Source organism: Buteo buteo, chromosome 9, assembly GCF_964188355.1.
Source record: "Buteo buteo chromosome 9, bButBut1.hap1.1, whole genome shotgun sequence".
In the NCBI taxonomy this organism is placed as follows: domain Eukaryota; kingdom Metazoa; phylum Chordata; class Aves; order Accipitriformes; family Accipitridae; genus Buteo; species Buteo buteo.
Genome location: NC_134179.1, coordinates 3,402,125 through 3,429,595, shown reverse-complemented (window position 1 = coordinate 3,429,595; position 27,471 = coordinate 3,402,125). Strand labels below are relative to the sequence as shown.

General features: G+C 42.5%; 1 protein-coding gene across 2 annotated transcripts in view; it reads left to right on the top strand.

The window, feature by feature from the left end:
* The window catches only part of KCNJ5 (potassium inwardly rectifying channel subfamily J member 5), a 61,833-nt gene that overhangs the window by 18,764 nt on the left and 15,598 nt on the right, over positions 1 to 27,471 (top strand). For both annotated transcript variants that reach the window (XM_075034905.1, XM_075034906.1), the window contains exon 3: positions 22,536 to 22,710. The gene's annotated coding sequence lies outside the window, so the exon portion shown is untranslated. The remainder of the gene's footprint in view (positions 1 to 22,535; positions 22,711 to 27,471) is intronic.

The window sequence follows — 27,471 nt, the reverse complement described above, 5'->3', positions numbered from 1 at the left end:
TTTTCTATTCCAATCCTTCAGTTACTTTTGTGTCCCTAATTATTTATATAAGTGTAATTGACTTGCAAGACATTCTTGGCTTTCAGTCTGCATTGAGTGAATTATTGACCCATCACATGGGTCACTGATGTGAAGAGACGTATGAACAAACTGGGTGCAAAATAGCTACTTTGCATTCTTAATAGCAAATGTAAGTCAGTAATAACTTTGCTGCTTGATGCACTCAGAGCCTGCACAATTTTAGTTTGACATGCATATGGCTGAGTTCATCCTCAGTGTAATTTGAAATTCATTGGGCATGGACTTCATCTCCTTATGCTACTTTAAAATCTCTCCTGTGTTGAGATGCGATATGCTAATTCCAGAGTTTACGGCTGACTTGAGATGTTACATTTGAAAAATCAAATCCAATTAAATCAACTTATTACCAAGGTCAGAGACCAGTATTCAGCACATTCTATTCCTTGCTATTTTGCAGCAAAGAGTAAACTTAGTGAGCGTATTGTGTCTCAACCCATAAAATAATCTGCCCTAATAAGGTGGCTTCTGGCAGCAGGACGTAGGAAGCATAGTCAAGCAATAAAGCATTCCCCAGAGAGTCAAAATTTCTGAGCTCAGTTCCTGGCTTTTCAGAGTTTTTTGTATACTATGGGACAAATGTTCTCCCCTTTGTGTCTATTTCCCCATCTACTCATAAGATGGAAGCAAAACTAGGGTGTTGTGTGGATAAATTCAATGATTGCAAAAAGCTTTGAGACCTCTTGAATGTGTTGCTGTAGACTGGCAACACAGCATCAGCTTGCTGTAGTCAGAATTTTAATGGAGCTGAGATTTTAGGAGCATATAAATGAGAGATGCCCAATTGCTATCTTGGCAGAAACTTGTTTATTATCTAAGAAGAAGAAAAGCTTCTGCTGCATAATATCTTAATATTCTCAGCAAGGAGTGAAACAGAGGGGAATATACTGTGGCTTTTGGGGATGGACAAATACTAAGCCGATTTGCAGATACTTTTGCAAATTAAAGTCTTAAGTTTAGATTTATTATGAGTTCCCACACTGTGAAAGTCTTTGTATTTAAATTACACTATCACCAAGTGCCTGGTGGCTCTTTCTGCCTCTTACTGTTCAGCATCTAATGCATTTCCTGCAGGAGGTCCTTATGTTCCAGACAAAACCAGACAGAAAATTGAGAAGAATGCTGAATTCTTAGATACCCTTTACAAATAGCCTACTGTCTCATTTCTAGTGGAAAATATAATTTAACCTGCACAGGCATCTTGCATCTTTCCCATTCATTTAGGAGCTTAAGTCTTGTTGGAATTTTCTATGGTGTCAATTCATTCCACCAGCCTGAGGGAACTTACTGAAGTGCCCACTTCTGTAGCTCAGGTGCCTCAGAGTTCATCTCGGTCATCAGAAACTGGCATCTCAAGGTGAATTGCTTCCATCTGATTACTCCTCTCAGACTTCCCTGTATCTTCAGCTACACAAGCAGCTCTAGGTACCAAGATTCCTATTTTGAGCTGAGTTTCTGCTTCTGTTAAGTGCCTAATTTGAACCTGGGACTAAATTACTTCCAAAAGCGAGGCTCTTGCCTCAGATATTAAGGAGCTTTTAAAGATCTTGTATCGGTTGCTCAGTTCGTGCAGAATTCAATTGTGTAGCAGACCTTGGGATGTCATTCAAGATTTCCAGAGTCCTAGTAAGGTGGTGTAAACCCCATGAAGGATTTACTCTCACCTCACTTTACCCCTCAAAATGTTAGAAAAGCCCAGGCAGCTAATTTAAGAGAGACCCTAGAGTTAGAGCGTATATGAGGACTAGAGGAGCTGTTCTTCATGGCATCTCATCTCACCTGCCCACCACCAGGTTGTGTGAGCAACCTGAGTGACAAGTTTAGACATAACCTCCAAATTTTAGATAAATAAAGGAAGTGAGATTAACTTCCTTGTTTTATCTCTTGATATTGGTGTTCACATACAGGGTGGCCATTCAGATCGCAGTAGCTGTATCCTATGATGCAAGTGTCACTTGTATAACTGTTTTTATCTTTGGCACAGAAATTCCTAGGGCTTCAAACAATCTCTTTCCGTTTGTTACCTGTTTCATGGTTACTCTGTGTACATTTCTCCCTGCAGCACAGAAGGCAGTTGAGAGAGTTTATTAAAGTATGGGCAAACTTAAATTACTTTGCATTTATCATGGAATACTGCAGAGAAAGCATGCTCACATGTCAAAACCCTGCGTTGTGAAATCAAGAAATGAATAAAACCACCTTACCTCTGTGAGCACTCAGTATGGAGTGTGCAAAGTCATCAGCCACTCTCAGCCTGAATGTGGTCCAAGTTACCTGTTCTGTAGAAAAAACTTGTCAAGATATTCAGGGTGGGCTAAGAAAAAACTCTTGAGTCTTAACTGTAAAGCTCCTTTTCTCCAGTATGCATGCTGAACTACAGTCCTGTTTCATGGACAAGAAATAGAGCCTCAGGGTATACAGTGCTAGTATATCTTTTGGTGGATTGTGCTGCTGCAGGAATAGACAACTGGCACTTCTGTAGCAACTTGGCTTGGAAGGTAAATCTACATTCCTGTGTCAGACTCCCCTCATTCCCACTGTAGTCCAGAGACTTAAGGGTGCACCTTGGTTGTTGAGTGTTGAGGTGAGCTGCTAACACTTGAAACACAAGAGTGGCTTTCAGGTACAGGGTACTCTGAACTCCATGGCTGGAAAGTGCTTTCACCATGACCACCCACCTTCAAGAACCACCCAGTTACCCCAGAATATCATTGCTTACCAGCAATAGGGGTGGGTCCACAGAACTTCTGCCAAGAAACGTGAATTCCCAGAGCTGCTCTCTGTTACATTTCTCCTGAAACAGTCAAGGACAAACAACACATCTAGATGGAGCTGGAAACCAGCAAGAAACTCAGTGAAAGGAAATGAGGCACGAGGACGTCCTTCTACTACCTGTCTCACCATCTCCCAACCCCCCCCTCTCCTTCACACCCAAATACAAATCCATGATTAAGACTTAGTGCCCTTTGCCTTCATCCTTCCCTGCTCCACACATTACTCCCACTAAAGAGGGCTGTGTTTCCAAGTCCTTACAGACTTTCCCTCCAGCTGCTTGCTGTCTGCTTTTCAACCTGAGAGCTCAGCCCAAGAGTCCCATGCCCTCTGCTCATCCATCTCAGGCATACACCTCCTCACCTGTGTGCTTTGTGCTGCCTTGTTCAGCTCCCCTGCCTTCAATTGAGAACACAGCAAATCAGGGTCAGGATCCCGCAGCCCAAACTGTGCTGGTATGCACAACAAATTATGTCTAATCAGATGTATTGGCATGTGCCGAGGCTGTTATGCAAAGGCACCTATAAGACTGTGCCTAGAAGGAGAGCATGCTTACTGCTGCTGACACTGCCCAGCACAAGCCGACTATTTTGAAGTTTGTGTAATGCACATACTGCTGCTCAGAAGCCTCTGGTGTGATTAGGTATTAGCCGAAAGGATCAGTCCCTGGGCATTGCTGTATCTGCGTTAAAACTAAGCTGGTCAGTCATAGAATTCATAGAATTCTGGTCAGTCACTGTAGTACGTATGTATAACACTTGTTAACAGCTAGCTGATGACCAAAACTCTTTTATGCTACACCTTACTGGACTTTTTCAACAGAATTTAAGAAAATAGTGGCAGTTATTAGATAAGCACCTATGGAAAAAGGCTGTGGTATAAGAAATACAGGAAATCAGCATAGAGGGGGCACTTGTTACTTCCTGATCATTCAAACCATTACTTTGTTGTTTTCATTATTTGATTCTATAATGGAGATTTTCTCCTTCTTGTGCAGTGAAGTTGCATCATGCAGAAAATTGGTTTGTTTAAGTAAGAACTCTTATGGTGTCTTTCATCGAATGTTCTCAGAGAACATTACTAATAATTCATTAAAGGGGCACTGTCAGCTGGAACACTTTTAATTACCATTTTCTGACAAGTCAACCCTTAAGTGGTATGCCCTGATTTTTAAATTTATTACTAACACATATGCAGATTTTTCTTTTTCCCTGCTGATGTTTATATGGGTTGAGGAAAGTAATTGGCTGTGAGATTAAGGAAGTGAAGCATGCACTACATGTTGTCATGCCCCAAAAGGAAGATAATTTAAGGGTGGTTACTTTTTTTAACAGTAGTTTTGAGAAACTCCTTACTGTAGCCTCTGAGCATCTCAGTGCATCTGAATGTAGGGAACTTCTGCTATGTGCATGTTACTGCTGTGAAACTGAAAACACTCTGAACTTAAGCTATAGCTGTGAAAATCGTTAGCTGCTACTTGTTAACTGCCTGGGTATACATGCTTAGCCTTTAAGTAACTATGAGGTGAAGACAGGCTGGCTGGTACTGATACAGGGTTAAAACAACAATACTGGCAGTTACCACAAAACAGCTAATATGCTGTAAACTTGTATCAGCTTATCCCACCCTAGTTTGTTTGCACAGCCATACTTTAAGGCCCTTCCAACCCCATGTCACTGTCAGAAATACCACTCAGCGTTCCCAGAGAACAGTAATGCCTGAACTTCCATCTTCTGCCTTCTCTATCTGAGATGACTACAGCAGATGCAGAGATTTTCTTTGACAATGTTTTCTTAAGTCTCAGTAGCCTGTTTTAGGGGAGCAGAAACTGCAGCAGAGAACTCTCAAGAGGATTGCCCAAGGAAAGGAAGCCAGTGAGTAAGCAGACTAAATCCAAACATCGTACTCCACAAAAAAGCACTCTCTGGTTCCCTTGCTGTAGTCATTAGGTGACAATTTTGTGCAAGGAAACAGAAAGGACAGTCTATCCGGAAATATCATGGATTTCCTCAGTCAGCTATCAAGAAAACAGTATGGGGCTAAACCTCTTACCTTGTGTCTTACGCAGTAAAGGTGACTGCAGAAGGGAGGTGGGAGAAAAAGCTGCCCAGCTTCGTGTCCCCTAGACCATGCGATTTCCACAGTACTTTGGTCCAACAGCTTCTGTATCAAAGGAAGAGAGCCCAAGGCCCTCTTTGGCTTTTATGTGTGGCTGTGTCAGCTCAGACTGGTTGCCAGCTCATCTATATGCAATGGCTCATTAACATTGTGCCTTGGTTTATATATTGTATGTGAAAGGCAGAGGAATGGCTGCTGGACGGATAAAAAACACAGTGGAAGTGTTGAACTGCCAAAGTTAGGGCGAGTAGTGCAAAATTACCTGAAGAAGCTAACGTTACTCCTACCGTCATCAGTATCTGAGTCTCTTGTCTCATCCCACCAGTACAGTCACAACAGAAGTGTCTTGACTACTTGTGAGGATCAGGCCTTTTCTTTGCATGGGCAGTGTGGTTTTGGAAAGAACCCAGTGCCTCTTGATACCTCCCATATTTGGCAGAACCCTTTGCAGTTTGGTTTATTTGGTCTGTGATATATTAGATGCCCGTGCCCTTGCCCAAATTCCTGCTTAGACTTCTCTTCCTAGATTTGAGCTGAAACTCAGAGTCCATCTGAACTCTTTGCAGAAGACTTGACTGCAGGAGTTCACTCATTGCTGTAAAGTTGCTGTTACTCTCTCTGCATTGTTGTCGTCTTGGAGCTTAAAGAAATGTGCATCTCTTGTATTTCTCCATCCTTTAGTAGAGTGCCTTTGCATCCTGTTGATAAGGGATTGAGTGACATAAGCCTGGAATCATCCCACTTACCTATAGGCACACAAAAAATAGGTGTCTAATAAAGCTAATTCTTCTGGTTCCCTCTTATGTTCAGAAGGCATTTCTTCTCACTCTAACACAGGCATCTAAGGATGCATTGCCTTGCAGGAGTGCCTATCCTTCTCCATCAGTAGAGAGAGGACTTAGATGACTGAAGCAGTTTGTATCCCTATCTTTTGGAAGCCTACTGTAAATAAGTAAGTTCTACCCTCAACATTAAAATCCCCAGACTGGAAGCTGATCTTCCCTTGGTTATACAGCAATAAGAACCCAGTGCTTCTAGCCACTTACTAGGGGCAGGTGGAGGACATCCTGCAGGCAGGATCCTCTGAGTCTTCCAGGAGGTTGGGAATAGGATTTGTATGTTAAAAAAAGTTATTTCAAGCCTGGGCAGAGCCAGATCTGTTCACGCATTTGAAACCAACAGGAGCTTTGTGACGCAGTGACGCAAGCGTTTGCCCCAGAGTGTTCTGAAGACAAAAAACACTGATACAAGGAATCAAGTTATTAGCCATCCCATTGTTTTAATAGCTCCATCATTAATAATAAATTTGATAATACTCAAGCAGCACTTTTCATCTCCAAAGCATCTGTCACACCTCTTAACATTCCTGTGGGGCAGGTATGCTGTCAGTGATACCAACACATAGAGGCTTTTATAGCACCAGGAATTGATGGTGGAATTGCTCCAGATACTTTTACCAAGAGCTAAGTGATGTGGTATACTCTGAAATAATCTGTTTATTTTTATACTGTGCCTAGTACATGCAGGAATCCTGTCCTTTTAACCTATTGGCAGTTCGTGATGGCACAAATTAATTTTCTTCCATCACACAACATACTGCAGATTGTTTAACATAATTTTTCAAAGCAGCAAGCTAGTTCTCCTGCAATGAAACTCAATGGGATTTTTTCCCACTAGCTTCAAAGAGCATAGTTGAGCCCTTAAAGGGATTTACTTCTGTTAAATATTATCCTCAAAACTAAGAAATTAACAGCAAATGGGCTTTCTTCCTTTTTCCTCTAAGACATGTCAAAAGAATATTATAAAAAAGAATAGCTTTCCACAGCTTTCAGAAACTCCCCAATTTCAATTGCAGGTTTTTAGGAAAGAGTGTAATTAACAACTTTATTCAGTCTGAAGCCAGAAAATTCTTTCTATATTTGGCATGAAAAAAGCAGAGCAGGAGGAGGGGAGTAAATGACCTAGATTTTCACAAGTGACAAATGATTCCTAGATGCTCTGTCTAAGACCCATTATATGGCAGAGATTCCCACAAAGTACACTGCAAAATGACTTCTCTTTATTGTCTATCATGTTGGACATTCAAAATCACCCAAGACACTCTTGGAGATCTAGGCTATTGTGTTTGTTAAACTGATTATTTTATTCACTTAGGGTAACATTTCCAAAAATGCATCCATAGCCAAGCAATTAAATCCCATTTTCAGAAGTGACCTCGGTATGCCAGCAGCTCTCCTAATTCACAATGATCTCCCCTTTTCTGAGCTTGCTTCATTGTTTTCCTGGAAATGTATACATTGAGAGCATGTCCCATAAAGAGGAAATGGGGAAAACAAGGTGTGACTAAGCTAACATTTTCAGAATGTTCTTTGCTATATGTCCAATTTTTTCTTGTTTTTCAATGGTCTGTTTTCCACAACCAAGTCAACATTTTCTATAAAAAGCAGGTCCTCTATGGAAAGCCTGTTTGCCTAATAGCAGTTTCTCCGTATAAATGTTGATAATCTCCGTTTTGTCAAAGGAAAAAAGATTTAATGCCTTTATCTTTTTGAATGATTATTTATAGAAGAGGAGGTCTCCCTAAGATGTAATCAAAGATACATATTTTAAGTATAGTAAGCAGGTCAGTACTGCAGGCAGTTGTTTATTCATTAACCTCAGTGTAGCTAGGCTGGCAGCCTCCCAGTAGTTATTTACTTTGTGCTAACCAAGGGGAGGGATTTGAAATCCATTGCAGTTTTATTGAGTCCCAAGAGAGGTGATTCTGTCCTTCCAGTTATGTCTCATTTTGTGTGAGTAAATGCTGAGCATATTCTAGATAGTAGTGTTATCAATGAGTATAGCAGTAACAGGAGACTGAATATTCAGTCTTGATTTATGTACAATTGTGATTCATTCCCCAAACTTTCTTTTCTGTGAGCGAGCAACATCACAGCTGAGAAATATGAGAACTGGGTTTTTGCTCCTCTTAGCAGGGAGTGTCACCGACACCCTTCTTTAAATAAATAGCCATGCATGCCAGCATGCAGATAAGCTTGAAGAAAGTGTAAATCTGTAGGACAGCAAGTGTCTGAAATGGAAGAACAGTGTAACAGATGAAGTTGATTATATCCCTCATCCCTTCCAGCACCTCCAAGCATTGCTGCTAATGAAAGTAAAAGGTTCCTAATCACTTCAGCCCTTCTTATTCTTAGACAGCAGATAGTTGAAGCCCTTGGCCTCCTCTGTTAACTGTAATGACAAAATTTAAATGCATAGGCTATTTAAATTCAAGAACAAAGCTAGCTGTAGTGCTGGCTTGACAATGCATGTGGAGATCCAGAAAGGCAGAGACCTGTGTTATTTAACTCCTTGAAGTCAGTCAGTTGTTGAACAGGAACAGAGGCTTTGTATTATCTGCCCTCTTCTTTACAGAGCGGTGCAGCTGGGCTTGGGGGAGGGAAAAAACAGTACTTGTGACTTCATAGCATGAGAGGGAAACTTGCCTGCCAACTGATGAGTTGTTTTCTGTCTTTTAGACTCATTCACACACTTAATTTTTCTGTGACTTTTCAGAAAGCGCAGAGAATTGGTGACAAGAATTTAGCACTGTCTTTAAGTTGTTATGCTAGAAGAGCATAGCTGCAATAAAGATGTCCTGAAACAGTGTGGCCTAGAATCCCCCCCAGTCCTCTGGCAAGCCCGCAAGGTAGAACACCTCTGCTGATAACGCCATGTGGGAAAAATGGGGTTTATGCAACTCTGTTCATGGAGGAAATTATGCCAACTTCTCACTGGAAGGAGTAAAGCTCATTACTTGTATTTACTTGTAATTCAGCTGCTTGGCAGAGGAGGTTCATGCCAGAGAAGTCCTTACTTCCCCCGAAAATGTAGGGCATGTGTGGACTGCAACAAAGGCACTTCTTTCCTTCCTGGTTGTAGTAAGCTGGGTGTTTAGCACAAGGCTGTTTAGCTGCTGGAGAGCAAGCCAGCCAGCCAGGACACAGAGCAGGGCAGCTGGATCAGTGAGCTAACAGCACCTCGGAGTAGTCCTTCCCTGGGTAGAGGGTGTGTAATCACCCGTGCAGAATACAGTGAGGGATGTTAAGTCATGAGTCACTTCCCTTTTTCCAGTCACTGCATCCTCCTTTTTAAAAGTTAAGCTAAGCATACAGAGGAAAAGATAAGACTTGTATTGATAGAAAGCGCCATGTTCTTATATTGGCAGCTGTGTCCTTGTCACCTTGCCCCTTCTCTTCGGCACTCCTAAGCAAAGCAATCTGCGATGGAAATATGAGCATGTGATGCTACAAACGTAGTGATTGCTCTGAACAATAACATTGGCATCTGACTCAGGAGTGACTGAAATCTTTTTTTCTATTTGAAGCTAGGAAAATAGGAGTTTAAAACACTGTATGTAGGAAAGTGTTTGAAGTCATTGAACAACTGGTGTCACCAGTTAACACCTGTTGAAGTTTTTTTTCTAGATTTTCATTTAGGTTTGTCTAGTAGCATCAGGCTTCTGCATGAGACATTAGAGCTTTCATCTCTCTGTTATATATGATGGTATTAAAAGTGGTAACTAGCTGCGGCTCAGTGATGATGTTTATTAATTTGGTAGAAGAAGGAGCACAGATGTCTCAGGTACACACTGTGCTCTAACAAGGTTTTTTTGAGCTGCAATCGATCAAATGGTATGAAGCCTTAAAATGGGATCACACTTCATTTCATCCTCTGCGTGTTTCCTCTCTCATTGTTTTCCAAATAAACATGTTTCTCTAAGCACTAAAAAGGTATTCATGGAAGTTTAAGTTGTTCTCAAGGGCATGAGATGTTTCTAAAATGCCGGTCTCAAGGTGTCCCTACATCAACCTTTGAGAGCCCCTGAGGCTATCGGGTCCAGGTTTGCTGTAAGCACAGATGTGTCTAGCCAAAGGCTTTCTCTGGAGCATGTGGTATCCTGCTTGCTTGAGCAAACCTGATAGCTTGATAGAGAGCGGGGTGGCACACGCTGCATGGCCAGGCATACCTGTGTGGGACCGTCTCCTGTCCGCTAGAAAGCAGCTATATGAACAGGGATAAGCGCATTAGGGTATATTGTACTTACTTGCAGTTGCCTTTCTGGGGCTGTGTTAAATATCACCAGCAAAATTCAGTTTCTGGAGAACAGAATATGAACTTTAGTTCTGGAGAACAGCAAACAGGGTCCTGGTGAACCGCATATGAACTTTAGGTAAGTCTGTTGTCTATGCCTCTGTTTTTCCACCCTTTGTACTCTGGAGATGAAGAAAGGAAGCGTTCTATATTGATACAGTACTGCATTGTTCTTTGCACAGCAGTGGCCATCCCTTGTGCTGCCATTCTTTAAGGTCCCTTGACAATCCAACAGGATGATCTTGGTGCTCCTCAAAAGCTCCCAAATATTACCATGCCTCTGGTGTCCTCTGAGGCAGGACCTTCTGGATGGTGGCTGTGTCCTCCTTGGGATGTATCTCTAGGGTTACTTTTTGGGTCAACTGACAATTGACCATCATTCCATTTGTTGTCAGTTTGCCTGACAGCCCTCAGCTGCATTTTATAGACTGTTAGACTCAGGTTTCATTTGTTTGATTATTATTACTGTTTTTATTTTGGACAATGTCCCAGTTGCCTAGCAATGTCAGTAGGTGCTTTGAAAAGAAATAGTAAAGCATAAGCTTTCTGCAAGGTAGAACATTATATTCTGCTTCACATTGAGTCTTTTTATCTGCAAGTCTCCATGGACTCTATCAGCATTAATAAATGAAATCCACCCTTTCTTTCAGAATGCAGGGGAGGGAGAGAAAGATACAGGAAGCAGCCATCATCCTATTTTTTCACAGATGATAACCAAGGCAGAGAAAGGCAAAGCACAGTAGAAAGCCTGGTTTGATATCCTGACCCACTGAAGTCAGGCATTGATCTTTCATGGGAGTCATGAAGAAAGCTGAGAGCGTACCGCTTGAAAGAATTAAAGCTCTGTTGAATTTCCTTTGCAGCCAATGGGTTGGATGGAACCCACAGTGTTAGGCAAAGTAAGGAAGTGAGCAAGTTGTGTGGAGTGATTGTTTGTTTAGTTATTTCCCAAGAGTAGAAATATGGTCCCAGAGGCAACATAGACATAGGACAGGGTAGTGAAGAAATCAGCACGTGTGTTACGCTCTTTGTTCTGCTCTTTCACTGGGAAAAGGGTTATCATTGATTGTTGTCTGAGTTTAGTTCAGAGTCCCGTGGAGCCCAGCCTTGTGAAATTCATGCAATGCCTCCATAGGGAGAGCTGGATCCAGGAGCCAAGTTCATACTTCTGAGCAGCTGCAAGCATGACTGAAGAGTATGTATGCCACACAGGCAGTGCTAATGGGACCTGTAGCCCCTGTAGTTCCTGCCTTCCCTCTGGTAAATTCACAGCTGACCCTTTACCACTAGTAATGACAGAGCTGGGTGGTAACTTTGTCCTTGTTTCTAAGGGCAGCAGAGTGGGCTGACCGTCTCACATTGTACCCATAAAAGTCACCATTGATTTTCTGTGTGGTTGCTGTTATCAAAAGAAAAAAATATGAAGCATCCTGGTTTTTTTCTCCCAGCAAAGAACTGCAGGTACTTTGGCTACATGCTCTCTTTACAGAACTGCATTTACTAGATGTTCATGCAAAAACCCTGGGCCTTGCTTTTGAAGGTCAGGACATTAGAAATAGCCATGTAAAGAATGACTGTTTTACAGATGAGTGAACCCATCAGAACGAGTCACTCAGGAGGGCAGTAAGAACAGGCTTGATAGCAGAGAGCTGTTACCACAGTTGATAATAGAAAGCAGCCTGAAGTGTCAGCTATAGCCTGCTAGTTTTGCATGAGCAATGAAAATGGTCAGTTGTGAGTCTTCATGTAGGTAAGGCTTACTATGCAGGCTGGAAAAAACATGGTCCCTGAGGGGCAGTGATGTAGTGGCCACAGCTCTGGCTGGACTGTTCCTAGTTAAGATTTGCACAAGTTGCTCTGGGTGATACACAGCTTCCTTCAAGAGGCAACTGGCTTTAGACCCTCTCCCTTAGTGCTGGAATAGGAAGTAGGAGTTTAGCCAACTCTGAATAAGGTTGACTCCTTATCTCTCTTGATCTGGTAATGCCATAACAGATTCAATGACTAGGTTAGGTAGCTGAAGACAGTCCTCTGTCCTTCCTCTCACAATGTGTCCATATACTGGAGTCTCTTTGTGCTGAAGTTTCCCCTTTATAATGTGTTTTTATTACGTCTAGAGACATAAGGTGCTTTGTGAAGAGGAGCTTGATTTAAGCCCATTGGCTACATCTCTTCTAGCAAGATTTTCTGTAGGTCTCCAGCACCCAGGCTGAGATGAACCTCAGAATTGCACGGCCTTTTCTGCAAACGGTAGATTTGCCAAAACATGCTTGTCCTGTACAGCAACTCATAAGTACTTCCTAAAACTGTAAACTCATATATAGCCCTCATATATGGGTAAAGTACTTAAAATTGGCATGTATCATTTCCATGAAAAAGCTATGGGGAAAGACCTTATTTCAGTAAAACTTCCACTTCGTGCTTAACCTTCTGTACTTTCTTGCAAATAGGATGCGTGGTTAAATAATGTTGCAGGGAAATGTGTGGCTTTACTCCTGAGAATGGTCAGGAGAGTAAAAAAACAATGTGACTGCCCACCACCCTCTACTGGGCTGTGCAGGGACTGCTTGAGGTAATGCTCGCTCTGGATGGGATGGGAAAATCTCTTAAAAAGATGGAAGAAAAGGGGGGACGGGGGGAAGGTGAAGCTTGGGCAGAAAACTCTTCTGTTAGCAATTTCACGTCATACCTGCCTAAGTACCACAAAGCTCCCTCTTCCTTTTTAAATTAGGGTCAGTGTCATCAATAAAAACAATTAGTCAACCTTTTCTTACATGCCAAAACCATTTTGCACAGCAAGCAGGTGAAATCAGAGAGGCTGAACTTTTTGTCCAGCTGTGGTTGTTTTGCTGATTTTTTGGTCATGGGGTGGACACAGAGGGGAGTGTAGTTCTGAGTTGAAACAAGAGTGATAGTAGCACTACATGTCTGTTGGCTTTAGTAGTTTTATCTCAGATTTAACATAGTTCAGATGAGAACAACATCTGGTCTAGGTACATGAGGGAATTTTCTTGGCATTGGCTCAGAGTGCTGAATAAGTCCCAGATAAATCACCCCAAGCAACGATCGTAGACTTTCTGGCAATTCAGTTTCAATAACTTCATTGCATGACAAGGTGTATGCAAGCTGTCAGCACAAATGAATCACTTCTCTGTGAATGGGACAGTACTGAATCTGCAAGTTCCAATGGTATCGTTAGTGTGGAAACACCACGGCCCAAGGCAATTTAAATGCTGAGATGACATAACCCAGTCATCTTGCTAGAAAATGTTATGACATAGAAAAGCCTGGGGAACAGAAAGAAGCCTCACCAGAACAAAGACCATGTCCATATGGCATCATATTTCCTGGGAAAACTTATTTTTACGCTTTTTAACATGTCTACAATCTGGTGTTATGCCTCATTTACACTGGTACATTCTGGGAAATCTAGTCAATAATTCCTTATGTCTGCTCTTACAACAGAGAGCAGTGTGACTCGTAGAGTCATCTGAGTTATTTCTATGGTTGTATTGCGTGCTGAGAAAGTTTTATAATGGCCTCACATTACACTGATCTCCATCTCGGGCTCAGTATATCAAACAGTGGATGAATTTCACGACTAACACAAAAGTAAATTTCATCCATTTGGGTGAAGCATCTTTTCTTGTACAACTTCAGCACTAGGCAGATCTGAAATTTTGAGTTGGTGCATTGAGTGGCAAAGGAGTAAGCCCCAGGCAAATCCAACCAGAAAGGAAAGCTTCGCTGAATGACTGCAGGGTAAATCCAAGTTTTGCTGCAACTTTAGTGAGCTGTTGCTGCACAAATCACAGCATGTAAGGGAGCACTCTAGTGAGCATGGTAGTGTAATTGAATTCAGCATACTTCCAGAGAAGTTTGACTCTGAAAATTGCAGAGCACCCAGTTTGTCTCTCAGCAGTGTAGTCTCTTTCTCAGGACTGCCTGAAAGGTGCTCATCACTGATCTGCATCATGGTTTCATACAGTTGTACAGAAGGTCACAGCAAAACTCATCTATTCATTCTTCAGGAGGATGGGAAACACTCTAAGGAAGGTCTCCAAATTAAGGGTTCCCCAAAAGTAATTCTGCAGTTTATGTTCCAGGCATGACAGCCCACTTACAGACTGTGTAAAGGGACAGGGTCTGGCAGGACTGAATAGCAGGCGTCTTTATTCTGGGGAATTCAGATCTCATAGTCTGTAGCATCAACTGCCTCAGGCACACTAGTGTGCTGCCTAAGTGTGTCCCATCACACACCAGTCCACTACTTGAGGGAAAGGAGTTGTTACAGCAGGCAGCAGCAGTAGGCTGCAGTCTGAAAGGTATGTATTTTTAGAGATGGCTGCAAAGCCTTGCTGTCACAGAAGCGGTGCACTATGGCATGTTAGTCCCACAGCAAATGCTTCATCCTCTCTGTTTTATGTGAATATGCAGTGATAAAGAGCGGTAGGGAACCTAGCCCATCTCCTTGCAGAGTAGGGAATATGAGGGAGGCAGGAACTGAGGGACCCAAGTCAAAGAGTTTTAGCACATTTTGTCCTTAGTGCTTTAGCCAGTCACTGCCTGCAGTTTTATATTTATGAACCTGTATTGGGGGATTGCTTGATAGGTCTTTAATTTCCTTTGGTTTTACTCTGAACAGGCCTCTCTAGGGACAGTAAGAACATTTTCAGTGTTATTGAATGTCATCTCTGTACAAACTGAACAGAGGAAAAATATTCTGATAATAACTGTGAAATATATGGGCAGTGGTAGGCTTTCTGGCTGCTGCTTTTTTTATTATTTTTTTTCCCTCTGACGAGATTTTCAAGGTCAGCTGGCTCCATAGATACAAATATGCCAAGAACAAAATGTACAGATGTGCCAGGAGTCAGGGACACAGACATACTGGCACTGTAAACAGACCTGGATCATGTCCAGTATTGTCAGGCAGCAACAGGAGTGCTCATAAAAAGGCACTTTATTACAGTGATATCAAGATTTATCTTCTCTCTCCATTGCATCATTAAACATGAGTTATTCGCATTTTTGTGGAAAAGCCTAGATTCAGCACAATCTCAAAATTTTATTTGGAGGATGGGGAAAGGTTTTATTCATGTACTACAGAATCCTATAGCAATATCTGAGCGCATAACAGACAATGTGGTTCCCTGAATAAGTGGCTGGAGTAGAAATCAGAAGACTGGTTCTTTTCCTGATTCTGCTGCTGATTTATTGTGTAAACATAGACAAATCTTTTACTGTAGCTGTTGTGAGTTCCCATACACCCTCTCCCTTCCCTCCTAGATATGTTTCCTTTTGTGAGTTATTTGCTTGAACTAAATATCAACCAGTCAGGCGAAAGCTGGAAATATCTTCATCTAGCAGTCTTTGGCAGACTTAAAATATTCATGCATTTTATAGTGTACTTATTTTTCGTAACCGTCAGTTGTTGCTACCAAGGCAGGGAATTCCTTATAAATATTGAATGCTGCTGCAAGGTCTGAAAAAAAATTCTAGAAATGGTTCTCTTAAGCTCCCAAATGACTGAAAAACTGCTGAAAGTCTTCCTAATGTTAGTAAATTATGTGGAAATCCAAGAGCTCAGAAGTTACCTGTTACTGGGATTTTCTAATAAACAGTCATATTTCTTGAATTTAACCAGTCCATGCAGACTACTTACCGGACATAGGCAATCTGAGGAAGAATGGAACAATTGGTTTTGTTCTTAAAGACTCCCTAGAAGTTGTTGTAGTAAGACACATCTCAGAAATTGGCTTGAAGGCCTGTTGCATGTAAAAGAATAAAACTTAATTGCAGAGGAGATCCACTGTCCAGCTGAAGCGCTGGAATTTTGACAAAGCAAAAAATTCCCCTCGTAGAGCACTTCCAGCCCTTGCAGGGGAAAAGAGTGTGCAGACAGGGTCTGCTGTAGTCATGTGTAGTCAGCAACCACTATGCTACTCTGTTATGGCAGCAGGAATTCACATTTTGGTTCTGTTATGGACCCTCCCTCTACCCTTCTCACACCAAAAGGATCCTAGTGCAAGGTACAGTTTAGTCTTTTACTAAAACTCAGAGCCGTGTATATTGTGAATTTAAAATGCGGTTTGAAGATTTTTCACCTTTAGATCTCTAGTTCAAATCTAGCCTAGGTTAACCATGACTGAAGCTTTAAATCCCTAGTGACATCAGCCACATCCTAAGGTACAAGGCTCTGAGCTCCACCACAGTCGACACTAATTGAAATAGAGAAGCCAAGGGTTAATTGTGGGGGCATTACCAGCTAATCTGTCTATCATGCATCCTGCGGGTTAGCCTCTCTAACAGACCCCTTCTGGCTCCAGAGCCACTCTGTCCAGTCACCTGAATACACTTGGGGTATAATGAAAGGCCAGCACTGGGGAAAGGCTGTCCATACAGTACCCATTTGTGGCTAAATAGAGGCCTTTTGTCCCCAGGGCTGCTAGTCTGCTGCCAGGCACACACACAGGAGATTAAGCAGTAATAAAAAGACTTCATTAGAGTCAGTGGGGGTCACTTTTTCTGCTGCCAGAGTAGAGCTGAAAAGAATCCTGAAGTGAACTCGGAGCAATGACGTGCGAGACCTGCTATAACAAATGCTGAGTTGCTTTTAATTCCTAAGCGTGGATAGCAAATAGTATTAAAATATGCCAGTTAAATAAACTGGACGTGCTGATGTGCATTGCGTAAAATCTATCTCCAGAATATTCTTTTTGCCCTGTAGATTGTGCTTTCTGCTAGGTAACCACAGAATATGCTGGAAATGACTGTTTTATGGTGTGCTGATCTGTGATGTTCAGTGGATCGTTGTTTCATGGAGGGTGACAATCCAGGACTTCAGGTGTGCAGGCTGGGCTTTGGTTGAGCTCCTTCTGGTGCCCAAAGGCAAAATTTAGTCTATTACACTCTCATGCATAGACATTTGTGGGATCCCTTGGAATCAACTAAATACCCTGGTAGATTCATCACAGTTAGATGAAGGTGGTGCTGGCTCTACCTCTTACCATTGCTGGGAAAAACACAAACAAGAGGTGAGATCGTTTTTCAGTGAAGGGGCTACTTACTGTTTGAATTTGAGAGGTAGGCTGTACCTTCTGGTTACATCCCTTATGCACCCACCCTTCTCTGCAAAGGGAAGGCTGTGTGGTTTTAGGAAGGAAGTTAATGCAACAAGATTCCCACCTGAAAGAACCAAGGCATTTCCTTTTGTCAGAAATCTTTTTTAATTCTGACAGCCTAGCAAGGAAAATGTTTTCATAAATATGTCATTATTAGCAGTGTGCTATGACTACTGCTTTTTTTTGTTGGTGTTGTTTCTGAGCTCACAGGCAGTGAACAGCCAGGCACTCTGGAAGCTGGAGTAGTAGTTTATTCACAGAAGAGATGTCATGCATGTGCAAGTTCACACACACTCCAGCAGTGCCTCTCGCCAGTGTTTTCTAGCCCTGCAGCTACCATGGGCCTCAGTGGGAAGTTTAGTCTTTGGGTGCCCTTCAGCCTTAGGTTCTGCTGCTGCTACACCTGCAAAACAAGAGCTTAATTAGCGTTAATTATAACAGCAGTTCACTAAGAACTGGCCTAACACACTTGCGGCAATCCAGAAGTTAAAAGATAGCAACGGCTGGGGATGTGTGTTGGCTGGTGCAAATCAGTGCTAGGCAAAAGCCCCATATAGCTGTGAGAAGAGCTGTCTCTTTCCCTGGGTTAGCATTAGCTCCTCATTATCATATCAAAGGAAATGGCAAGCAGACTCCTCCACACATGCTTCACAGAGGCGGGGGAGTCTGGGTTTATTGCAGAAACTTTTCCTTCCCCTTGTCTGCCTCTGTTCCTACTTCCCAAGTTTCATTTTGAGTTTGGGGTTTGAATAAGCCCCGAAACACAAAAGGAAGTCGAGATGGAGTGGGTGACTGTCACATCTAGGTTCTCAGAGCTTTACTTGAAAGCTCAACTCCCATTCAGTTGAGTGCACCAGGGAAGAGTGGAGGTGGATGAGACAATCTTAGAAGCCGTTTCCAGCTCTGGCTCTTACAACTCTGTTTTCTTCTAGTGGGATGGTAGGTTAATAGTTGACAAACGGGAGGAGACACCTCTTGTTCCAGAGATCAAATTGCAGAACAAATTAAAATGCTCCCTGAAGGCACTGTTGCTCCCTCTCCCCTCAATACATGTAAAGCCAAAGACAGCCTCCACTGATTTCAGAGCAAGCTACAGATTCTGTCACTGGTGCTTAGATTGAAGACTGTCCCTTTGGGTAATAAATGTCATGGGACAGTCTGCTAATTGGGGGGTGGCTCATTTATGTGCAGTGAAACCTCAGGGAAATGGAGGTTACTCCCCATTTGGTTAATGGAAGCTCAAAAATTAGACTTCCCTGCTGCGTTCTGTAGGAACCAGCAAAAATCCAAACTCTTTTATGAAAACTTTTTGTATACATCATGTCCTCAAAGAGCTATTTAGTTATACCAAAATGAGATCAAAGTTTGTTCTTCCACATCTTGTTATTCTGTTTGCAAATCTAGGAGCTAATCATTCCACAGTTGCCATAATTTCACCCCTGTAAATAGCCCTGTATGTCCTTTGAACAGTAAAGCACAGCTGTTAGAGCTTGAGAGCACCCCCAGGAAAATCAAGATGTTGCACTGAAGTGAAATTTGTATCTACAAGCTCCTGGAATTAGATCATTCATCCCATTCTAACAAAAGGGTCTAATTTAGATGCTTTCTGATACTACCAGTCTCTCTGCATCACTTAGAAAGGAAATAGCATGGCTATTTAGACTCGAACCAGCGCATCCTAAATGGTATTGCCTAAGGTGAATCCCATCCCAAACACTGAGAGAACTCAGAAAAGCAATCCCTCTACATTTCCTTGTTTACATACTAGCCTGAGAGTATACCCAAACTGTACTGCCATTTTGTGTTAAATCTGCCCTTCTGCAGCAAGCTGATACCTGGAGTTCTTCAACATATTTCAAACTTGTGAGGCCATTGACAACTTTTTAAACACCTTAGCAAGGGCACATTGATGGCACTGACTCACTGAAGTGTAGTTCCAGCTGAAAAACTGTTTTCAGGTCTGGCTTGTCTTTAAACAGTACAAATTGGAAGATGTCTATTGAAATAATATGTGAAACAATGCACTAGTTTACAGTGTCAGAATAAGAATACAAAAGTCTACCAAGATTCATGCACTCATATGGACCCATGCAGAAGGTACTACCTCTCTGGTGATTAAATAAATGGCTCCTAAAAGGCCTTTAACGTTGACTGTAGTAAGTGCCTCTCAAGCTCCCTCTTTTCTGCGGCCTTTTCTGTCCTTTGTAATGTGTCTGGCGCATCAGATCTTGTGACAGACAGCAACCACAGCACACAAATGTACTTATGGTGCGTGCTGGGTGGCATCTGCACATCAGTGCTGCAATCCCGCTCTCTCCTCTGAGCTGACATCTGGACAGAGGTGTGAGCACAGCACTGTGTAATTGCATAAGGTATTGGCAGAGCTGTGGTGAAGACAGAAGAGTGTCAAAATTATATGCCTGCTCATGAACTGACAAATCTCCTTAGGGTAGAGGTCTCTTTTTTTTCCAGCTGAATAATACATGTGAGATGTTGGGGAAACTGGGCTTTCTGCAGCCGCACAGATCAGTGGGCGCTGTGAAAAGCCAGACTCCGCTTTAAACCCTCCCTGTGCCCCAGTGTCAGCGTGTAGGGAAAGCGGTGGCAGGACGCGGTGCCGGCAGATGGCAGTGCCTGTTAGCAGAGCTTCACTCTTGTCGGCAGAAATGGGAGTCCGCTCAAAACGTGAAAATGTTTTTATTTACAGTGCATGAAGCAGAGTGCCATTTCTCGCATGTGAGCAATGCAAAGGTGTAGCTCAAGGTGACCAAACGGTCACCACAGAAGTGACCATACTGTGAGCCCCCTCTTCCGCACGGCTGGGAGACCCCTGGCCGCTTGGAGGCTGTCGACTGGGTTCATAATTGGGATGCATTGGATAAGCATGTGCGGGGGGTGGGAAGGAAGGCTTCTCCTAACGTTGACCACGTCAGCCTAGCCTTGCAGACTTGCAGAGACTCTGTTCCTCTAGGGCTGCTGGCTGGACAGCTTTTCCTAGCACAAAAATTCATTCTAAATCTTATTAAAAGAGATTAAATGAACGAAGAAGCAGAGCAGATGCCTTTATGAAGGTGACACTGTCCTTAGTGCTGGTGAAGCAGCATCCAGGGACTTAACCTGCTCTGAATGCCAACATTACGATTTTAGGGGTGACTGATTCTCACGCTGTATGAATTACTGTTTAGTACTTTTTAAGTAAGTTTGAATGATTATTAAAAAAAACCAACAAAACAAAACTGTTAACATACTCCTCAAATAGCACTTTTATAAGGATATTTCATATATCACAGACATACTCCTAAAAGGTAAAATAAATATTGCTGAAAAGAACATTCCTAACAGTTATGAGCAGGCAGAAGATCTCACATAATTTCATAGGATTTAATCAACAGGTTTTTACCATGCCTTTAATTGAAGATAGTTTCACTGCTGATTTGAATTTAGTCCTCTATGCTCTTTGCAACCTAGCTGCTGTAGCACTGCTCTAATGCATGCGAAACAGGAGTCAAACTGGCTAGTCTGATGTCATTGCCTATACTGTGGTGAAGTGGGAAATATAAACTAACAACAAGTGGAAAAGCAAAATTATATTTGCAAAACTCATTTTTAATGGCCTAAGTCCTTGGTCTGACTCTAGATTCCTATCCCATCTGGCCAGATCCAACCTCCAAATACAGATCAGAGAACAAGAACATTGGTAAAAAGTGCTATGTGCTTTCTTAACTCTATCGCCTGTGCAATTTGACTATTAATGATATTCAGAGCTGTGGTTATTTCTCTTTCTTTAGCATGTCTGTCTGAACTTTTCCAGCCTAGCTTCCATAATGAGGTGTTATGTACCCTAGAGTTAAGATGGTTAGGAATCAGATTTTCTGATCTACAGGAAATTCCACTAGTTCAACTTTTTCCTGTTCCAGAACTACAATGCAAATTATAAGTTGCAAAACCTCCATACAGTAAAATAAAAATGTCATTCTAATGCTTACGTATTTCATTAGTGATAGTGTGACTTTAAAAAAAAGAAATAAAAATTGAAAGTCATTCAAAGCAGGACATGGAAAAAATAGCTTTCAGATTCCAGCAATACTGACACTTTCCTGTGCAGTGCTTTGGTTTTGACAAGCTCTCTTTTCCTGACCAGAAAATCTTCTGTGAAAGCATTTCTGATGGGCTGTAATGTGTGTGGCCCCTGGAATAGAATTAGGGATGATGAGGGGACAAAATTAGAGGAACAGGGCAACAAAGCCTGAAGGCAACCTGTAGTCACTAGGCAGATCTATTTTGTATATGCGGCTGGCCTAATATTTGCTTTTCAGAAAAGGAAATATTTTAGTAAGCTAGGGTGACAGTGTGGTATTATCAATGATAAAAAAAAAAAAGAAAAACAAAGAAAGAAAGAAAGGGGAGAAAAAAGGCAAACCACTGAAGAGCTTTGAGAGCATTCCCTGGGACTAGCTGGATCACAGGCAAACAACACAACTCAGTCGGCAAACACCATTTCGGCAGCTTGATGGTTGACAGGCAGGGGAAGAGCGCCAGAGGAATTACGTTCTGCCTCCTTCTCCCCACTTTTCCCAAATTCCTTGGTCCAGCCTGGAAGAGAGAGTTTCCACAGTGCCGATGAATATGTACACACGTGCTCCCTGTTAAATGTGCAGCTTCTGCATTCTCCCTGTCCTCCTTTTTTAGGAAATGCTTTCTGTTTGTGTGATATTAAACCAAGAACACAGCCCCTACCCCCTAAAAAAATGACAGCTCATCCAGTAATGTGGGAAAGCAGAACCCAGGCAAGGGGAGAGCCGAGAAGCAGGCACGGCGAGAAGTAAACGCACAGAGCTTGGGGAACTGGCAAGGAGGGCAAAGAGCAGGTGGTGCCAGGGGAGCACAGTGCTTTGCATTTTCTCAAAGCGCGGAATATGCGCCTCTTCCCCCTCCCCAGCCAGCCCTTTCTGTGCAAAGCAGCGGCTTAAACCCCTCCCCTCTTTGCTTTCACTCCCGGCACCTTTCCCTTGGCTGCTCATTCAGAACAGATGATGCTCCCCATCACACGCAGTCCTCTCCTCTCCCTCCCCTCTGCCCCAGCCCTTTAAAAAGCTTTATGCCACCGAAAATTCATTTGTATGGGAGAGAGCAGGAGCAAGGAAAGGCAGGCATTTGACAGGCAAAACTAGCACTGCAGCAGTGGAGGGCGAGGGTTTGGAGCGCTCCGTGTCAGCTCTGACAGAGCAAGGGAGATCAGGGATAGATACCTAGGGACAGGGGCATGAACATTTAAATCTTCAGCGCCACATAAATGTTTTCTAATAACAGGCAGAGCGAAGAAGGAAGGAGACAGCCCAGGGATCAGAAGACGACCCCAGCAATCTGGTGATGGCATGGATCGGACACTTCTCCAGCAGCTGTTTTACCTACCTCTCAGTCCTGTCACCGTCCGGTATCCCCAAAGTGCCAAGGCACAAGACTGATGCAGAGCTGCTCTTAGCAAGTAAGTTACCTGATTTTGTTTGTTTTTCCAATCCACTTTTTTTCTTCTCTGGTTGCAAAGGATCAGGAGCCCAGAAGGCAGGAGGACAAGCGGCTGAGGTATTAGGTTAGCTGAACACCAGATTTCTATGCCCAAACCTGCCAGGGTGCGAGCTAGAGATGTGCTGTTGTCTAACTCGCCAGCTGCTAGGGAACTCTTTGGGGAAGCCGGGGATTAGATGTTGATCTTGGGCAAAAGCACTGCCAGATCTAGTAAGGTGTTTTGCAGAAAAAGACATTAAAAATGATGAACTGCTCAGATACCAGATTAGCAGAGATCACTGGAATACAATGGACGGGGGGAGACTGATCAGTAAGCAGCCCTGAAATGGGGGGAGTGACTCCATAATCCTCACCTAGAGTCAAAGATTAAATTCTTTTATAATTAGGACACTTACTAGTCAGCTTAGGTTTTAAAGAGCCCTTGCAGTGTAGTCTCCAGATGATGAAGTGACATGTTCAGCCCTTGGAGAGTACAGCCAATTTAATGCATTGGGAATCCCTAGGGGTGTTTATGGCTCTGGGAGGTAAAAGCATGACTAATTTTTTTACCAATGTCCTGCTGCGTCGGTCAAAAAGGCGCCTGGAGCCCTCCTTTTTGTATTAGCACATGCTGGTTGGGAGTAACATGCGAACTTTTATACGGCATGTCTCTCGTTTGGTTTTGATGAGAGAGTTTCAGGAACCAATAGACAACTGGAAGAAACTGTCCCTGTCCCAAAAAGCTTACCATCTGACTTTTGGGGATTCTGTAATCAAGCAGGTCCTTCCTCCTGCACCCTTTTAGTTTTAAGTAGACAACTACCTTGGATTTATAGTAGAGTAGCTCGGAGGGAAGCAAAACCGGCTTCTTTTGCTAGTTCTCTGACCAATCCAAGCAACCAGTATCTTCATAGTATGTGGGAACTGTGTCTGGCAATGTTTGTGTTGGGGGAGTTATTTCACTTCTGGGGTTCAGTTCTTTCCCCCACTGTTCCTACTCAGTTGGAGATAAAAGATCAGGATGATTTCTGGTTCCCACAAGAGAAAACTCTCCATGTCTGGAAGGTTCCAGCCCAGTTATTTACAGACTGAAAAAGACAGAGTTTTGGAGTCATGTTCTGAGACAAATCTCCAGACTCTTTTATATAAGTGTCACCTACTTTCTATTCAGTTTGAGGTCAGGAGAGCCACTCAGACATTCGGGGTGAGCATTGGCACTTAACCGGCAGTTTGGTATTAGGTAGGTCAGTTTGTCTGTCTGTGACTCATCTTCTGTGGTCTGCACAATGCGATCAATAGCACTGTTGAACGTCTTGGGGCAGAAAGAGCCTGCATTTGATCAGTTCATCTTTGAACTGTTTGGATGCAAGTTACTGGAGAGGTGTGAAGTGGTATCAACATCCTTCAATTTTATTTCATTTTTTTAAGACAGCTGCAGATTACATAGTGATTCTCAGTTGCTATAATTGTGAAATACCTAAACAATGCAGAACAGGAATGTTGGTGCTCTTAGGGCAGGATTTTCTCTTAGAATTGAGGTTCCGCTTTCCCCAATATTCGGTGTGTGCTGTGTGTAAACAGCCAGTAGCAAGACAAAAGTGTCTCTTTTTCTTTGTTCAGTTGTGTTGGTTGAAAGATAACAGTCAAATTTTCAAGGATGCCATAAGGTCCCCCTAAAAATAGAGTCTGGGGACAGAGACAGAGAGGTTGCAGAGTGCCTCAGGCAGAGTCACTTCCTTGGAGGTGGAAGGATCAAACTGGTTTATTTTCAGGCTTTAGTTATTGGTAAAGAAAATATCATCTGACTGTTCAAAATTAAGACAAACACCTAAGAACATAATATTGTGATTGCATCCTTTGCACACAGACTTTTCATGCTCAACTTCTTTAATTCAGTGAAGTATAAGGTAAGTGACCAAAAGTTACATGGATTATGTCCTCTCACCCACCCTAGGCATTTGAACTGTGGTATATCAAGTAGTAGATACCCCTTATGTTGTGGAAACTCCATGTTCTCCAGTCCTTGTTCTATAACAAATTGTTATAGCCTGTACACTGGGGTAATTATGATGTCTCATAAGGCATTGTCTTGTTTTCATCTTTTTTCTAAAAAAACCCAAAACAACAAAAAACAACAACAACAACAACAAAAAAACGAAAACCCCACCCGAGTCTGTATTCTCATTGCAGTTTAGTTTCTCCACTCTTCTCTGCATTGGTCTGAAGTCAATATATTTAATGCAACTGCAAACTTGTGTTACATATGGGATTTTTTATACTTTCATGCATAGTTGGAAGGAAAAGATCTATTTGAAACCTGTAGGTACTTGAGAGAACAGAAACATTATTTCTTGGCATTAGAAATAATCTTGCTAGGTTATTCATGCTGATAGATCAGGCTATGTAGGCTTTTCAGAGTAATCTTTAGACACACCTGAAGCAGATAGGGACTGTATTCACTGCTGCTGGATTGGTGGAAGGGAAGAAGAGTGGTGTGGTGATAACAGGCACTCATTCAGGATTTTGGAAACTCTAGGTTTAGTTCCCTGCCCTGCCACAGACTCCCAGTGTGAGTGTGGAAGAAGCAACTGTGTCTTTGTGATGCACTTCCCCATCTCGAAATATGGGAAATAGAGCACTTCCTTGTTCCACAGATCTTAATAAATAAATAAACAAACAACATTTTAAAGCACGTGATACCTGTGTTGAACACTGTGAAACATTTGGATACTCTCGGAATGGGGGGCCACATTGCTACCTCACAGCTGACAATGAAAGGGCTCAGGGATATTCGAATTGTGATTATCCAGCAGTGCTGGGGAGGATAGATTGGGAGGCAATTAGCAGATAAAAGTAAAGTGCAAAGGTCCATAAGCTCTGTCTTTCTTTGTGTCATATTAGCTTCCTACCCAGAGAGATTTTCTTACAAGGTATTTTCTTTTGAAAGACTGAACACCTTCTGTTTCAGTATTTCTGAGCCTAATGAGCGCTAAGCAGACAGACGCCATCATCAGCTCAGCTCTGTAACAGGCACAAAGTCATCCTGCTTCTTTAGTAGCTGCCTAGTTAATCATCAGTCACCCTTTTTTGTGTACTGGTGGGTGGGTGGGTGTCTCCTCTAGCCCCGGAGGAACTCCGTTGTAAAATCATGCCTGTCAGCATGTTAGAAAAGCAGTGCTGTGACTTAATGAAAACTCAAAGAGGAAATGAGAGGCATCTTCCTACTTCAGTGCTGAGTGAGATTACACTTTGAAAGGCAATTATTTGGATGAGGGAGCTTTTGAACCACATGTTTATTAGTGAAGTGCCATGGGTCTCCGTTCTTGTACAGTTTCCTTAAAAGTTTTGCCCTGGTTTTGAACAGCATAACTCTTCTGCGTCATTCCTTCCACCTGTGGATCTCCAAGCACATTCCAAAGAGGCAGCCACCACAATCTAAGTCAGAAAACTGAAGGATGACATGATTTGTGCAAAATCTACCTTCCTTTCTTTTTCTCGCATGCTTATGTATGCCTCCAAAGGCAACCTCGTGTTGGTGGTGTTGACTGTTCAGTCTCAGTCATACACAGGCAGTAAATAAAAGGACAGTGGGAAAGATGCCTTTCTCAGGGAAAACAAAGCCCCACCTGTCAGTCAGCACCTATCTAATAGCCATTTATCTTCAGATTGTCAAAGGCCATCTTTTCCTAATATTTCTTCTTCCTCCATCTTTCCACTAGCACACAGTGTTCAGCAATCAATGCTTTTATTCTCCTTGGGTGCTACTGCTTTGATTTGCTCTATTCCTCTACCAACTTTCCCATGTTGCTAGTGTCTGTCAATTAAGAATTTCATTCTCTTGCAGCAGTGTAACCCAAAGGAGAATATGTGCCCCAGAGGAATGTGGTGACAGTAACCTAGGCTCTGGTTTATGTGGTGTAGGCCAACAGGCAGCAAAAGAACCAGGTCAAGTTTTTCAGTAATGATCTGTTTAGTATTTACTGCTGTATTGACTGCTTGTTGAGTAGTATAGGACTCTCTGTCTGGGAAAAGAGAAGACAGAATTAAGTAGAATCTGGATTTGGGAAGGTGTGGGGGGCTTACTAAAGAACAGTTGCTCATTTATTCTCATAATGCAAGAAAACATGGGCAGCAGGTTTAAAACAAACAAGAAGTATTATTTTGCACAAACAAACTTGATGACAAATTCATGTCTTCAAACTCCTCCTGCCTGCCAGTTTAGACCTCTCCAGAAGCAAATCCTTAAGCAAGGCCAGCAATTATTTAAATTGAAAAAGTTACCATGGTCAGCAGGGGAAAAAAGTTTCTTGCAGACTTTTCTCGTTTTACCTTCTGTGATGTCTTCAGCAAATTTCTATCCTGAAGACTTGGAGCTATCAGGAGGTACTGCAGCTCTGTCAGGCAGGGCTTGTCGACAGCTCTGCAAAACAATGCCTCCTGAAGATACTTAGCTAACCCCAGCTTGACTCTTCTTCAGCAAATCTAAGAATCCTAAATGTCACCGCCTGCCCTGAGACTGTCGTCTGGGCAAAAGCAAGTCTGATAAAAAGCCTCTTCGCAAGCTTGATAATACACTGACTCACATCTCCTTTTGCAGTAGCCTGTCCAAAAGGAAAGCAGCTTTGTACAAAAGTGACATTTTTATTATCTTGGCCTCGTTTAACCAAAGATGGTAAATACCAATGAAACAGGATGGTGCATGTGACTATAAGAGGCAATTTCATCTCACAAATCTCTTTGC